Source organism: Macrobrachium rosenbergii, chromosome 49 (genome assembly GCF_040412425.1).
Source record: "Macrobrachium rosenbergii isolate ZJJX-2024 chromosome 49, ASM4041242v1, whole genome shotgun sequence".
Classification (NCBI taxonomy): Eukaryota; Metazoa; Arthropoda; class Malacostraca; order Decapoda; family Palaemonidae; genus Macrobrachium; species Macrobrachium rosenbergii.
This window is the reverse complement of record NC_089789.1, coordinates 3,103,194-3,120,962: the sequence shown is the minus strand read 5'-3', so window position 1 is coordinate 3,120,962 and position 17,769 is coordinate 3,103,194.

Sequence of the window (17,769 nt, the reverse complement as noted above, 5' to 3'; positions counted from 1 at the left end):
ACATTTTATTTTGCAAGCTTTCGAGGTATATAACCTCATCATCAAGCTGAAATTATTGACAAAACATAAAAATCGTGAAGATATAAGAAAATTGATTATCCTAATAAAACTTAACAAAATAAGTAGTTTCATATGTTAAATACATTTAATGAATTCAGCAGTGATATGGTAATCTTATGCAAAAAGTGAAGAAATGACGTTAGATAGATAAAAGCTTAATTAGGCGGAGTTTTTCAAATATTTAGAGAAATATAATCCAGTACAGGTTCTCTTGAGTTGAATGTCAGTGACAAAAAAAAGGGGGGTGGCGCAAATCAAACAATTGCCATGCTGAATACGATTTTGAAATGGTAAACAATAGTAAGATTATACATAAGCCCAACACAACTTGTATTGCTATACGGAAATGAAACTATAAATAAAAAATTCAGTCCACTTGATAATAAAACTTCAAGAAGAACATTAGGAGTCAGATGGCAGGATAGAGTGAAAAATTATATGACAATGGAAATTGCGATAGTTCCATTCCATATGTAGACGGTATAATGACGAAAGGGAGACGGATATGGCTGGATATAAAGGTGTCACCTGAGATACTGTGTGCGCCAGAAGAGTTGGAAGAATCAGACCTACTTAAATGAGAACTATCAGAAGTGAGGCTGGAGACTTGTGGAAGATAAAGGTACAGGAAAGACATGACCGGTGGAATTTCTCAGAGTAACTGTGTCAGGCGGTTCTGGTGGTAGTGGATTATATATATATATATATATGAAATTTTTTTTTTTATCACACCGTGACTTATATACAATCATGAAGCTACAAATGTCGCTTAATATCAAATTCACGCTACCTCGGGAATATCTCCGATGGAGAATTATCACCGAAGGGGAATTTATATAAGTGATAAATGAATTGGTACCTGTCAGGACACGAACCCTTGACACGGACCTATTCAGCGACTCCAGTAGACGTTACCACCACGCCATCGGTTCGTGTCCCGACGGGTATCAATTCATTTACCACTTATATAAATTCCCCTTCGGTGATAATTCTCCATCGGAGATATTCCCGAGGTAGCGTGAATTTGATATTGCGACATTCGTAGCTTCATGATTATATATATATATATATATATATATATATATATATATATATATATATATATATATATATATATATATATATATATATATATATACACTAGCTGACCAACCTGGCGCTTCCCAGGAAAACTCTGAAGAACTCAGAAAAATGTTCCTACATCTCCTTTGAATTATTTTGTCATGTAAAGAGTGTGTACCGTCACTGAAAATGCTTTTCTTTCCTGTGATCAATAATTCTGTCTTGAATTCATTAGAGAAGACAATCTGCTCGAGTAAAAGGTGACAGGGTCATAGAGACTTCTGCGACGAACAGAAATTCACATGTGCAGATAGGTCAGTGTGTGAAGAAATTCACCCATGGAAATGAATAACGGATGAATCTCTGTAGAGATTATATAGGGGACCCTTCGACAAATTACATGTACCCTCCATGAATATAATAATGCCACGTCAGTGACTGTATCAAGTTGCTTCTAAATGCCAAAATCACACAGGAGCTGCCTTACCATCAGCGAAAACCTTTACTACTGTCAGCCTTCCTCTCTCTCTCTCTCTCTCTCTCTCTCTCTCTCTCTCTCTCTCTCTCTCTCTCTCTCTCTCCCTTTCAGTCAGATCAGAACTTAACAGAATGATTTCACAGCAATAACGAAAAAACAACTGCAACTGATGAAAAGACCTGTCAGCAGGTCTACAGGGGTGAAGTGTGGTTTGGGCTACGCACAACTTCAGTTAATCAGGGACCGTTCAGTCGCCTAATTATCACCTCGTTTTCAAGACTGATATTCGATCGTTATCGCATAAAACCTAGATGGTAAGTTGTCAGCTTGACAAACAGCTTCAGAATATCCATAAGTTGTTAAGATACAGTTTCCCTTGGCTATATATATATATATAATATATATATATATACAGAAATTGTCGATATATGGTGATTTTTAGTGGATTAAGTAATTAGATATGATGATGGTAATATCTCAAGGTAATTAAGAATTTGTATTTCGTTGGCAAGGTATAATTAAGATAAGTTTGCCTTAAGATGAACACTGAAAAAATGTGGTAATTTCGTCGAGGGTAATTTTTTAATGAGGGGGTAGTTTAGTCTGCTAATATGCATGCGCTAATGGTGATGGATTTGTTTTTTCTCGTTGATTAATACGTTCTTGATCTCCAAAGTTGTGCCTGCTACTATAAATTATTTTTGTGGACTAGGTACTTGAATATGATGATGGTAATACCCCAGGGTATTTAACAATTTGCTTTTTATTAGTAATGTATAATTAAGATACGTTTGGCTTAAAATGAACACAAGAAATATGGCAATTTCAGAGCAAGCAATTTTTTTAAAGGGGGGTAAGCCTGTCACAGAAGCATTTTGTCTGTTACTACTTTCTTCCATGGGGAGGATTGTAAGGACTGACTGGTGTGGTGGCAAAAAGTTAGGTTTTGAATTACATTGCTTTATGACTTAATGAAAGCAATTCTAATACAGTCAAACCCCCTTTTAAAATTTTTTTGGGATATACAAAACTATCGTACTTAATTCTTTGTACGTGACTAAACCAGGGCAAGCCATTATTGAACGTCCTTTAAAGATAATAATTTATTGTAAATAACCCTTTAAGCATTAAGGAAACTTCACAGAAAGAAAACAAAATTATTTAAATTTTTTTACGCAGGTATGAGAGAAGATCAAATTTTCCTCATGGAATTTTATCACTTACCAAATTAAGTATTTTTCTCGTATAATTTTATAACAGTAGTTGAGTCAGAAAAATAACAAAAACTCCCCCACGTTCACCTAGGTTTTTATCTCGAATTCTAAAATCAAAACTTAAATGCAAGCCAGAGAAAAATTATGAGCAAGCAAACTTTAAACGAGTATGAACAGCCTCTCTCTCTCTCTCTCTCTCTCTCTCTCTCTCTCTCTCTCTCTCTCTCTCTCTCTCTCTCTCTCTCTCTCTCTGTAATAACTTTTTTAAATAGCCTTAGCTTGTCAAGCATAGTCGTGAAAAATGCGTGAGTTTCTGGTTTATTGCATATTTCAAAGCCCGGTTACCATTCTTTGGCTGTTTAATTAATGATTTTTCTTTACCCTTGGAAACTTTATTTCCTCTTACAACAGAAAGTAAAAAATCCTGACAGAGTAACATCTATTTCGTTTTTTTAAAATGAACGGAGAATATGAACTCACAATTAAATTCTGGTGGAGATGAACAATGAATTGTTTTTAATTTTATGGCAAAAGTTTTCACACTAGTTTAGTAGAGAACATTTACTTATGTGTTAAGTAGATATGGATTTAATTGTATTCTAGATAGGTTTAGATAATTTCAGTTAAACCTTTATTATTTTCCCTTTAGAAAATAGTCACAAAACTGATCAATATTTCGTTCATTGCAAGCTACATAATCTTAGATTTTATTTTTTGTTATATTTCACTATCATTTAAATAAACTTACATATTTATTACTATATGGTATAAGGGTCTAATGATTAGCCCATTAATTAATTTAATGTAATATACATTTCATAAAGGTAATGCAGAATTTCTAAGAACTCATTCATGACACGTGTTTAGCTAGAGCATTTCATTTGAATTAAATAAAATTTAATTTTAGATATGACTTTCAAAGTCTTTATTTCCATACTTCAAACTGATTCATATTACAGTAGCCAAAAAAAACTCAACAATAAAAATAAAAGGGTAGGAAAAAAGGGGTCTGATAGAACATGATAGTTTGAGGCAGTATTGGACATTCATTTCAACATATAAACACTAGGAGAAAAATTACCTATGCTCCTGCATGGACTCAAAATTACATTTCAAAATAATATAGATATTAACAGCACCAGACACTAATTAAAGGTAGACAACCTGTGAAGGCAAGATTAGAACAGGAACTGTGGCATACGGCTGAACAGTACAAACGCTCGCAGCCCACATACAGTCATTATCACTGTTTTCATTACACGCACACAAACGACACACACTATATATATACTGTATATATATATATATATATATATATATATATATATATATATATATATATATATATATATATATATATATATATATAATATATATTCCTATATATATATATATATATATATATATATATATATATGTTGTATGATTTCTATATATATGAGATTTTTACAGGCCGGCAACAGAAACTTGATTTATTTGGTTCCTTTACGAAAAGGGAAATCGTTCTGACAATTTACGTAAAGGGAAATCAGCGCAAAAACAATTCAGGACAATTCAGCGCAAAGACAATTCAGCGCAAAGACAATTCAGCGCTAGACAATTCAGCGACAATTCAGACAATTCAGCGCTAGACAATTCAGCGCAAAGACAATTCAGCGCTAGACAATTCAGCGCTAGACAATTCAGCGCAAAGACAATTCAGCGCAAAGACAATTCAGCGCAAAGACAAACTGTCATGACTGAAAAGGACTTTACTCATACTTTACCTTAGGGGGGAGCGGGGCCTCTGGCGTAGAATGACGACAGGCGATCACACACGTGGCATTGTACACAGATTCCTTGGAAGGTCCATTCGAAGATGACTGCAGGACTGAGTCCCACTGTTCGAGGAGGACTGTAGAACTGGGTCTAAGTTGGAGGTGGACTGTATATCGGGGCTCGAGTTTGAGGCGGACTGTGGTACTGGGTCCGCATCAGGAGTCTGGTGTGGACATCTGGGTGGAGGGGAGGGTAGGGGAGGGGGGTTGACCTCTCAGCGATGCGTATCACTCGCCTGTGCATGTATGGCTAACTGCTAACTGCAAAGATGTCTCTGTCCAAGGCCCTTTCAAGGCCTCTGTCCAGAGTAGGGCCCCCAGTAATGGCTCCACGTGGTAGCGGGCTAAGGATGTGTCACTCGTCCAGGTGTTCTGGCCATCTGCTTGTATTCCCCAAGGTATTCCTACGGAAAGACAATCCAGCCAGCTCAATCTGCCTTTAGAATGGTTTTCTTAAGTAGCTTAGTTGAACTAAGCTGCTTAAGGGAGTGACACTGAGCCTCTCATCTTTGACCCTATTGACTGTGCCTTCTGAATGACTGTCCCAGGTAAGAAAAGGGACAGATCTGAACGCTGATAATTTTAATGTGTTGGTGACTAGGTCAATTGGGGTCGCCTGTGCAGCGACGAATTCACTCTCAATAGCTTAAGGCAACTACGGGCCGGCTTTCAGCAATTACTTTACTTTCGATACATTCAAAGGTAAACTAAGGAAAGCTGAATGGCTGCTATGCTATGATTGCTTGATAATCATAATATATATATATATATATATATATATATATATATATATATATATATATATATATATATATATATATATATATATATATTCCGAAGATGAACCCCCTTCCTATGGAACAAGCTCACAGAGGCCAATGACTTGAGTGAAATGAATTAGCATTATTAATCAAAAATAAAGAGTAGTCTCGGCATACTCTTCTTCCCATCAAACAGACGTCAGTCGAACTACATTTCTAAGCAGCCCAAGGAAAGTCTGTCCACATCTCGGTTCTTATTTGTAGTTTCAGCAATGCTTTCTTCTTCACCTGCCTCAGTTTTTCCAAAATGCCAAAAGCGAGTCCTGATAACTATCCAATTTTCGGAGTAATTAGTCTGGATCTTCATTTGCATACTATTTCAAAACTTGAGCGATGCCTCAATTTTCGTGTAATCTGTGGAATTTTGTTTTTAGTAAAAAGAAAGAAGAAAAAGAGAGCTGTTTAAATGAAATTAAAATGAATACTTACTTTCACGACGGAAAAAAATATTAAAGACTGTACAATATAGAGAGTTTGGAGTACATTATTAATACATTCATTTAGTGATTCTTTTTGGCTCTGATCTATGAAAAAAGCTGATATATAATATACAATCAGTAAAACGTACAAACGTCCTTTAATAATAATTTTCATATATGTTACCGAAGGAAATAATATATTTTCATATACCAGTTACCAAACTCAGGAATTTTTAGTTGATAATAAGTTAAGTGGATATCGGCTCCCCATATCAAATCTCCGTCCCAGTGTGTTTGTATTTAGAGGCTCCACCCACCCTCTGAACCAGCGACGGACAAGAACTCAGGACTACAGTGGACGCTTAACCTCTACCTCGGACTGAGTTCTTGTCCGTCGCTGGGTCGAGCCCACGGGACGACGAACTTATTATCAACTAAAAAATCCCCTCAGGTGTTTGTATTTAGAGATGATATCCACGGTAATTCATATACAATCAATCAGTAATAATATATGAAAATATATTATTTCCCCACACTGCTAGCAAGTAGGAAAAGTGGATATCGGCTCCCCAATTCTCCCGGAGAGTGAATTAATTAGGACTTGACGTTTGAGTTCTTGTCCGTCGCTTAATGATTGTATATGAATCACGGTCATGTGAGAAAAAGTCATATAATATACAAATGTCTACATTTTATAAAAGGACGTGTTGGAAAACAAATATGGGTCATTTGTTTTACATTCATATATTATGTAAAATGTACAAAATATTACGACATTTTTTCTCCGCGATGTCCTTATATATTTTATATTTAAAGAGTTCCATTTTTGCGGCATCTCCTTGTCTGTTAACGTTAACCCTCTGAACTTAATGAACAGTTCCCTTGAAACCATGATTATATGTTTTATTCCACGTGGTCTAATTTCTTGGCTATTATCTTTCTAACAGTCGTAAATGATGTTTGGAAAATTGTTTCCAACTCTTATAACAAATACACGAAATAACCAGTAAATTTATCTTGGCGTCATAATATTGAAAGTGTTCTCCTAGATTTTATTTTTGTTCACAACAGAATGTTCCTGAAAAAGCTTAGTAAGGATATAATGGTTAGATCTCGTTTCCTTCTTGCAACACTTTCAGGTTCTTCAAAGTTTAAGTTCCGGTATGTTTCAAAATTTCCTATTTATCATTAAATCTAAATCATCATTCTTAAGACAATTTTCCAAAAATATCACTAATTCTCATTCGTTTTTCAATCACATGTGTTTAAAAAGACGGTAAGATCTGAGAAATAAAGCGTTTCCGGGAAGCGCATTCGCTGATCATTCCGTCCGTCATTTTATTTTCAGTCACTTAACGACATAACTTGACCTTTGTCACATTACAAAACGAAATTGTCGCCCCTTATGCTTTCGACCTTAGTCATAAGAAAGTGCGCAAGGACGCACATATGTTAGTCTAATGGTCGTTTAGGTCAAATGAACTATTATAAGGAAACCCCTTTTGATAGTGATCGTGGGGAATAGTGGACAAGGGTGTAAGTGGGTGATTTGGTTTCTAGGAGAACCTGGAACAGGCTGAGGGTGGCATTCTTTAGACGGTATTGGAATAAATCAGGATTAAAAGTTATCTTTTACTTTGTTCCATAACTGTCAACACAATTAGTGTCTGAAGAGCCAGATATGAACACAATAATCCATAAAAGGACGAAAAACCATCACATAAACGTCTAGAAACGTCTCAGTGGGGATGTGTGAGCGCTGCCTCAAAGAACGACAGAACTTACCAAACCAAATCCTTAGTATTGTAGTTCCCGAATGAGGGTGCCGCAATATTTTGGGGAAAAATAAATAACGAAGGTTGGGAACTGGTACCTTAATATTCTTCTTCCAAAACTCGTGAATCTGTAATTCAAAGTGGAAATAAGAATGAAAGATCTGACCTGTTCTTCCAATTTCTCGGGCATAATAATAAAGGCAGACAGACACCAGGCTTTAGATCCGCTTGTAAGTAAATAGAAACTACATTGAGAAGTGACGTCTGTTATTGGTAACAGAATGCTTTTCCGAAGTTCCTCTGTAAAAAATGAACAGCAAGATAATCAAATAGATTTTTAATAACCGTAGTCATGTGGATTTTCAGCCCTTCACTGCCTGATTTGTATCAGCTATACAGAAAATGGTTTATACTGTTTAAAGAAAAGTGGCATCACCGACTGCTGTTATCCTCGTTTGCTACCAAAGTATTCTTTTTATTATTGTAATAGTAATAAGTAATAAGTAGCAACACGAAAATATATAAAAGATAAGTTTAATACGGTACAGATAAATTAAGGAGCTTACGTGCTCTTAAAAGGAAGTAAATGAATGAATGAATAAGACGAAGAAAGAGAAATTACAGGTAAGATATGGGGCAATTAAAACCGCGCGAATAAATAGTTACTGGCTGTGAAATATATGCAGTTCAAATATTCAAATAATTTTGTCTCTTTCGAATTTGATGAATCATTTTCATCTTGATTAGTTTTATTGTTTTAAGTGTCCTTCGAAGTGAAATCCACAAAATCAATTAGTCATTATTTCCAATCTATTATTTTTCCTTTTCTTGGCCAACAAAGCGAAGGTTATGCGTTCAGTGTGTCTTTGTTCGAACCACTTATTTGCCTTGATCCGCTTGCCTGTCTATTTTTCCTCAAAATTTCTGAAAATCTTGTTAACGGATGACAATAAATTTTCTGAAGAGAAGGTTGTGAATTAAGGAAGGCTTAAATAGTTATTTATAAGACTGTGGATCCGGAACGGGAGCCCATATTGCAATTCACAAAGAGCTAACAGATGTTGCAACATCTGCTAAGGTGAATTCAATGTAATGGCTGCTGTCCTGCATATATCATTATGAATATTACTAACCCAGCTGCAACGCTAGCTGGAAAAGCAGAATGGTGCAATAATACCCGAGATTGTAATACGTATGTTTGATATATCAATAGTAATAACATCTACCCTTCTGATCATGTACCTGCTTTCAGCCTCGTTTATCTGTAAGCGCCAAAGTTTTAAAAAATCTCTACAAGTGATTATATGATTATGATGTGATTTGTTGGTAATTGTACTTGAGTGACTTCATGCAAATACTATAAAGCTATTGGTTGGGTATCAATGAAGATTGAGCGTAGTGTGTTTATGAAATAACAAAACTTTATCAATGCCCAACAAAAGTTATATTAAACCATACCTTTGTGAAAATAAAATGTAAGAAAAGTGTACTGTTTACTGTTTTATATGATTATATATATATATATATATATATATATATATATATATATATATATATATATATATATATATATATATATATATATATATTTATTAGGATATATATATATATATATATTGTTAGGTACTCTGCTATTATAATCTCCATAGGACTCACTCCAGTCCCTGCTATAACCAGCAAAACAATGGCTTTAAAAGCAATTGATCATGAGTTTGTGTCAGAGGCACATAAAGCATCAAAAGTGAAATCAAGGAACTCATATTAGACTAATATTAAATAACTGATTCAGGGGCTATATGACAGTGTAAAGTGAACAGCTCAGAGGGGGAGAGTAGAAAAGTGAAATATCAATTTACAAAAATATAGTTATTAACAATTTAAAAGTAAAACTATACAAGAAAGTCAAGACATTGTTGTTAGGAAAATAAAGTGTTTGTCTTATATAAACTCCTTTCAGGACCCTAGAGCACTAAATCTGAAATCATTTAATCTCGCATTTTTTCGAGAATGAGAGAAAGTTACGAGAATGAGGGAGACAAGTGCTTCCACCCACGTGTATACAAGTGCTAAACTTGGCACATACAGTAATAGGAAACATTAAAAATTCTTAAAACTAAAACCTAAACCTGGCTAATTTAAACTTTACTTATACAACAATACAGCTATATTCCTTTCTTCACAATAAACAGTAAACAAATATACTCTGCGCAAGCATAGTCTTTTCCCATTAACACAGTTGTTTAAGTAGGCACTTTACAAAATGCCAAATAGCCTTATGCTTTGTAAAGCAATTCAAGCAGAGGAACAAGCACATTTGTCAGCACTACCATGAAGGATTCTCAGCAACACAAACAGTCTCCACAGAATGGTTACCAGAAAGCACAGATCATGATAGTCTTGAATAAAGATTCACGAAGCCTGAAACCAACAGGAGTCAGTAAACGAAACAACACACTAGATGTATTACAAAGAAATGTGTCTTGTCCTGGCAATTGATAAGTATCCTCCTTGAATGCAATGGGCAACTAAAAGACCCCTCTTCTCAGACACACTCATCAGAAGGACCAAAGACAAAGTGTGTTAGCCTGATTTCCAGATTGGTCACTGAGCCTCTCACTGGAACTGAATTCACTGGTGAATTCTGAATCCTGAATTCTAAATGCTGAATGACTTACTCCTCAGCAGAGGACCATGTCAACTCTTCTTGGTGATAGCCACGCACCCCTTTTATATACGCAGCATGGAATAATAGAAAAACAACCTTCCATGAGATAGTATCACAGCAAGAAGCCAATAAACAGTAATTACTTGCCCTGACTGGACGTTAACAAAACGTAAAAGTTTCACAATTCTCATTAAATAACAAGAATTTCTGGGGTTTATGACAATATATATATATATATATATATAGAGAGAGAGAGAGAGAGAGAGAGAGAGATGTATATGTATACGTACTGTATATATATATGTATCCAGTATCACCAAGGCTGATGAACTATATTATAACGATTCATAGGAAGTATATAAACCTGTTCTATGCATGTAAAACCAGTTCGCTTCATCACCGTTCCCAAAATGATGGCAGACCAGAGTTCTGTTTCCAAATTTTCAGACATCACAACCAAGCAAGAAAGCTGGTCTGGAAAGCAATACATTGATCAAGATTTCGATTTCCCCTGCCTGATGTATTATATACACAAAAAAGCAATATAAACTGTTCACGTCAAAGTTCTGCATAATATTTACCAGAAGCCGTCTGTTATCCCTCTATAGGTTAATTAGTAACAAGTGAAGATAAAATTGGTTTATCCTGAGGTAACCATTAGGATTATTATTAAAGTTATAAATAAGCAGATAAGTACCCACAAGGTAATAAATGACTATTTTTCAGGGAATATGTCACTGAGAGACATGATCCATAAACATAGTTAAACAAATGCTTGAATATGTAAAAGAAAGAGGATACTTCCGGATAGAAGAATAAAAAAACTTTCAAATAAAAATGTCATCGCGCGTTTCACGAAATAAAGTTAGTGCTGAAGTCTTAAATATCAAGCAACTGAGAATTGCATGCAAATATGTTCTAAGAGAAGGCCCAAAATAGAGAAAAGCGAGACGATCGCAGCGTAAAGTTTAGGAAATCAAGCTGGAGAACCCACACCTCGACTGGTGCAAAGAGGCTTTGCAAACACTGAAAGATCATTTTCACTCATTGCTGAACGCTAGAGAAAAGGATTTTCTTCGTTCGAAATGATATTCACAAAATAAAGTGGGCTATATTGGCGATCTTAGGTATTTCAGTATTTTGGCCAACGATTGTTTCTCTTAGTTTGCTTGTTTCAATTTATGGTTTGTCTAATGGGCTATTTTTCCTCGAGGTTTCTAAAACCTCGTTGATGGATGCCAATTACTTTTCTGAAGAGTAAGCTACCTGTACTGTATAAATCCAGAAGACTTCATTAGATTTTGCGATGACTCAGATTCCCCCACATATTAGTCCAAATTACAAATTAGAACTATGAACAACGTAATTGCGATATAGCCACGTCCGTCCTTCTTATATCACTGTGAATATCATTAGCCAAGCTGCAACCCTAATTGGAGGAGCAAATAGCTACTTACCAAAAGGCTCCAATGGTCAAATTCAATTTCGATCTGTGCTTAGATATAATATGGAGCAATGTAGACATCTGTGACTTAAACAATATTTGTTATGGTATTTTCCGTAACAATCACACACATGCTTTTATCCTTGTTCATCTCTCTGTCAGTGTTGTAAATTGTCGCAATGTATACACACACAACACACACACACACACATGTGTATATATATATATATATATATATATATATATATATATATATATATATATATATATACACATACATACATACATACATACATACATACATACATACATAAAATACATACAACAAAGAATACATTGACATACATTACAAATTTGTTCTGAACATACATACATCAAACTCCTTCTTCTGAAATATCACCTAGACTCCTGATGTTCAACAAAGAATATTATTGATCCTAAGGAAAGGTTATAAATTTGTTCTGAACATGCATAAGTACATCAAACTCCTTCTTCTGATAATGTCAGTTTTTTGGATCTGTGTTTTTTAAGACTCCTGATGTTCCAAGCAAAAGATGAGCGTCAGTTTCTTCAAGTAAATTTAAGTGAAAGGTCGTGATTACGTAACTAATCTGCCAATTTTTCGTTTGATAAAGAACGTGTAAACGTTATGGTTTTGGTTAACTATGCAGGTGATACACCCCCACCCCCCCCCTTACTTGTTAATTTTCTAAAATAACAGTTTGCCCGACAATCTGAAGCTCTAATTAAAAAAAAAAAGTTGCATAGAAGAGAAGTCTGTAAGTATAGGGCTACGAAAGTGCTATTTATCCCACATAAATTTGCATATTGAAAAAGACGTGTGCGCTTTTCATGGCATTGCAAGTATCAAGTAAATAGAGGTGAAGTCATTGCGTAAGAAATGCAATATCGTCCTACACGTACAGGAATTCAAAAATTTTATAATAAATCAGTTTGACTGAATGATATAAACATAACTAAATAATAGACTGGAAAACCATATACAGAACACATCAACTGACAAGAACTTAAGAACCAGTTACAAGATAAAGAAGCTCCTTATGTGAGAAAGCACTTGATGCTCACGATATGAAATTCACATCTTTACTATTATGTTAGACTCGCGTCAACTAACGGAGGGAATGGCGAGAGAATATCTGCTATCTGATTGTTCTAAATAGCGCAAAGTGAGAAGACAGTATCATAAAAAGATGTAATCAGCTGGGAGTGCCTCGTGCCTCAGTGAACACTCAGTAATTTTCTGTTTGAGCGATCCTTTTCGTTCGCTGCCGAAAATGAAGGAAATATTTGTCTCTCTCGTTTCAGGAGCTTTCCGAGATAAAGCTATAAACACGCGACCATGATTGCCAATAAAATGCTCTCCATCATCACTACGATATTTCAACGGAAATATGGCTTGTTTTCAAACGCGGATGTCTGTCCTTGTGCTTGCCTGTCCGTGAACTTGATATCTCTGGAAATCAATGATAGATTTGTAAACAAAAATAAAGATGCGAAGAAATGGAGGCCGTGAAAGAACTCATCAGAGACAGATGAAATAGGATCCAGGTGTGGATGAAGATCTATTATTTACTTTTTAACTTTTGTTGTGGTGACTTGAAAATACTTGCACCTTGGCTGCTCGTGTCGTAGGAGACCTAAGAAAGTGAATTCATTACTCCGTCAAGGACGCACGACTGGCAAAAAAATGCATCAATAATTACCATCATCATCGTTAGGAGACGTATAACTCCTGTGACATATTCTAGTCCTTCTGTAAAGTTTTATTATAATCATTACCCAGCTAAAAAAAATAGAAAAAGAAAAATATCGAATTAAGCCCAACATCGGTGCCAAGCTTGTGTCACCACCAGATATCTTAAAAGGTGTTGCTTCAAACTTCTCCAAGATAGTTTTACATAGTTTAGAATAAAGGCTGCATAATATTATTAAGTAATAATCCACATCAATGAAATTGTTATATTTTATTAAGATCCAAAGCACTCACCGAGTGAGAAGACTTTACCAGAAAATCAGGGACTAAAATAATCATATTCAGGGAATGATTTATCTCTTTAACTTTCCCTTTGCCAAACGAGCAGATAGTCCCGTGACGTCTTTGGGTCGTCCCTTGAAAAATCTGCTGTGCCCATTTTCACCAAATGAATGAAGCGGGTATCTGGTGGTTAGCCGACTGAGACGGGCATCAACCAGGGGAAACACAGGGCTAAGGACTTGCAGCCCCATTCAAAAAAAGACTGGCTGAAAACCAGTAGGCTCACACCTTCCGTAATCCCACTATAAGGGGGAAAAGTCAAACACACACACACACACACACATATATATATATAATATATATATATATATATATATATATATATATATATATATATATATATATGATTATTATCACACACACACACACACACACACACACAGTCCTTCGTCAATATATATATATATATATATATATATATATATATATATATATATATATATATATATATATATATATATATAGTGTTTATGAACTCAGGAGTACACTTATCCACATAATCACTTAACAAATTAAAAAAAAATTGTGGACAAAAAAAAAGCATCTTAGAAATACAAATTTTGGAAGTAATAGTACATACATTTGTTGTTATGGTCTTTGTAAACCTCGTCATCAAAATGTTTTGGCACCTTTTCGTGTTTTATGTAGGGCCCTGTTTACATTTAGGGAAGTGATGCACTTCAGAAGTGTCACTTCACAAGTATGTTCTTCATTTCGAATGTTATGGCTTTTCATAATCTTTTTTTTTTTTCTTCTTTTTTTTGTGTGTTAATTTTCATATAATGGTAGCCTTAATGTCGTAGAACGAGCTTACTTCTAAAGTCAAAAGCTTTTGTTTCCCAAAAGTTATCAAAAAATTAAACGTTTTCATCGGTATTTGCATAACTTCAGTGTTACCGCCGTGAATATTAGCTGCTTTGTGAACACTGTCAAAAGATCTGAAGACACGCCAGATGTGTCTTTGAGACTGACCTAAGTTAACATCCTTTCTTGTCGGGACTGATGCTACAAATCTCAAACAAATATATTATCATAACAAGTAGTGTGGGACGAGCTGTTCATGTGCGTAAAGGCTTGGGTATCAGTGTTCCATAAGATTAACTACTACTGAAAATCTGCTCCAAATAAAAGATAGAATTTTTAGATATAAAGTTAAATTATTATGAGGAACTTGTTAAATGGTTAGGATCAGAAAAAAAAACTGTAATCCTAAGTCACCGTGTAAATGGCGCATTGGAATAAGACTTATTCTCTGTTCCAGAGCCTCCAGACCTTACCCAGACACCCTAACTTACATCATCCTTGAGGAACAAGGGCATGTGCCCAATGGAAACCTCAATGGAATACCTTATAGCTCAACAAAACACCAGTTGTATGTAACCTCCAGTCTCTTATAATATACTGAGGTAGAATTTTGCTCCAGTAAGGTTTTTAGACCAAATATATCTAAGAAAATTATCATCAATGATAATTCTATAATGAATATTTAAGACTTTTTCTTAAACTGATGAACCAAGCTACCTAAAAAAAATAATGTGTATCCAAATCCTATTGATCCTGATGCTTTATAATGTATTTGTCTTCGTACGTTATCATCCAGTATAAATATCACAAGTTACCTTTGTGTAACATTTGTCTGCAGAAAATGTTGTTGGACAGAATTACCAATAGAGTTATGTTAACGACAGGGAAGAACCCGATCATGAGAAAAGAATGAGACTATTTATCATTAAAAGCAATCAATTAAGTGACTGTAACGTGGTCGAATACTTCATATTATGACTGCCTTGTATTCTATTAGAAAGGCTGGAAAAGATACAACAATATAATTACAAATGTCTCCGTGAATAAGGCACAAAATATATTTATGACCGTAGATAATAATCCTCATTTAATACACAGATGAGGGATTTCTATTTTAAAAATCTTGTACGAGTATTTTTCGAACAAGATACTTTTGAGATTCTGGTGATCTAGCTCACAATAAACCATCGCAATATTACTTACTGACTTTTCTCCGAGGACGGTTTCTTTTCCTGTGGAGGGTGGGGGTAATGATAACATTAAGTCGATTTCCTTTAGTCTTACGGATAATCTATTACATCGCCTTTTTATTTCTGTACTCTGGATACACACACTCACGCACATACACTCATCTCTCTCTCTCTCTCTCTCTCTCTCTCTCTCTCTCTCTCTCTCTATATATATATATATATATATATATATATATATATATATATATATATATATATATATATATATATATATATATATATATATATATTTATATATATATATTTATAAAATATATACATATATATACTGTATATATAGGTATATATATGTATAGATATGTAGACTCTACTGGTCACTTTTACCAGACACATACGTAGTTCTAATAGCCACAATGCCCTCTTAACTTCTCGAATTCTTCGCGCTTTTTTGGATGTGCTTGTAACTACGATGCCGTAACATCCAAACGCAAGAAATTGAAGAGACTGTGATTGCCGGTCGCGGGAGACGAACCCGTGTCACCTTAACCACAAGGAGGTCACGTTGCCGACCTGATTACGAGAAGGAATTCGAGAAGTTAAGAGGGCATTGTGGCTATTAGAATTACATATGTGTCGGGTAAAAGTGACCAGTAAATTCTACATAGCCTATATATTTCAGCCTAAAAAGCAATAAAAATCATTGCCCACTTGGCTACGATGGTGAGGATGGGTCTATTCCAGCTCTAATAAATATATCTGAAAACGACAGGTGTATGTATGTACGAGAGGTAATAGACTTTTATCCTTCTCGTGGTCAGGTCGGCAACGTGACCTCCTTGTGGTTAAGGTGACGCGGGTTCATCTCCCGCTGCCGGCGTCACAGTCTTTTCAATTTCTTGCATTTGATGTTGCGCTTCGTAGTTACAAGCACATCCAAAAAAGTGCAAAGAATTCGAGAAGTTGAAGAGGGCATTGTGGCTATAAGAATTACATGTATATATATATTTTATATATATATATATAAAGTATATATAATCTGTGTAACTGTCTTACGCATAGTAATCTATTAAGTTTAAAAGCACCATAAAAACACTATTTAAATGTTACACCATAAATTTCTGTTGATAATACTTCAATACTGTTCTCTGATGAGTGTGGAGAATTGTTAAGTGGCAAGGGTACTTAATTGAAATGGACAGAAGTTGGCAGAATCGGAAATGTTAATTGTCCCGTGAGCAAACGGCTTCTCCGTCGTTTTGGGGCCTCGTGAGCACCCTCCAGTGTTGATGCGGGTGAGCTTATAACCTGGAACCATGGATTAGGATTTTTTTTACTCGTCCGTGAAATCCGATTTCCAGTGTCCTCCTGACAGATTCATCTTCTCCCTTCCACTGATGAAGGCTGATTCAAGACTCTTCGTTTTGTACATGTACTTGCTTTTGATAAACAGTCCAACCAAAAATTGCTATAGCAATTTATAGCGTGACCACTATCCTTCATAATTGCGAAAATCACCAGAATTTCTGAATGCTTCAGACTTCGGTGGTTTTCGTAATTATGAGGGATAGCGGTCTCACCATAAACTGAAGTAAGGTTGAGCTTTTTTCAGATGTAACCACATTTATAAACGAAGGTTGTTGATTTAGCCATCATCAGTCGGGCGGAGAAAGTGAATCTGTCAGGAGGACTTTTGAAATCGGATTTCACGAACGGGTTGGTAAAAAAAAAAATCCTGAGCAAGTTTTCCAGCCGATAAGCTCACCAGACTCGACACAGGTGGGAGTTAACGAGGCCTCGAACGACGCACACGCCCTTTCTTCAAGGACATCCAATATTTCCGATACCGCCAACTTCGCTATACTACAACTGGACACTCCATTTGAACACCCTTGTCTCTCAACTATCAATCTTTGCAAATTAAGCCTACCGGTCTCCCCAACGTTGCTGCATGGGATTTTATAACA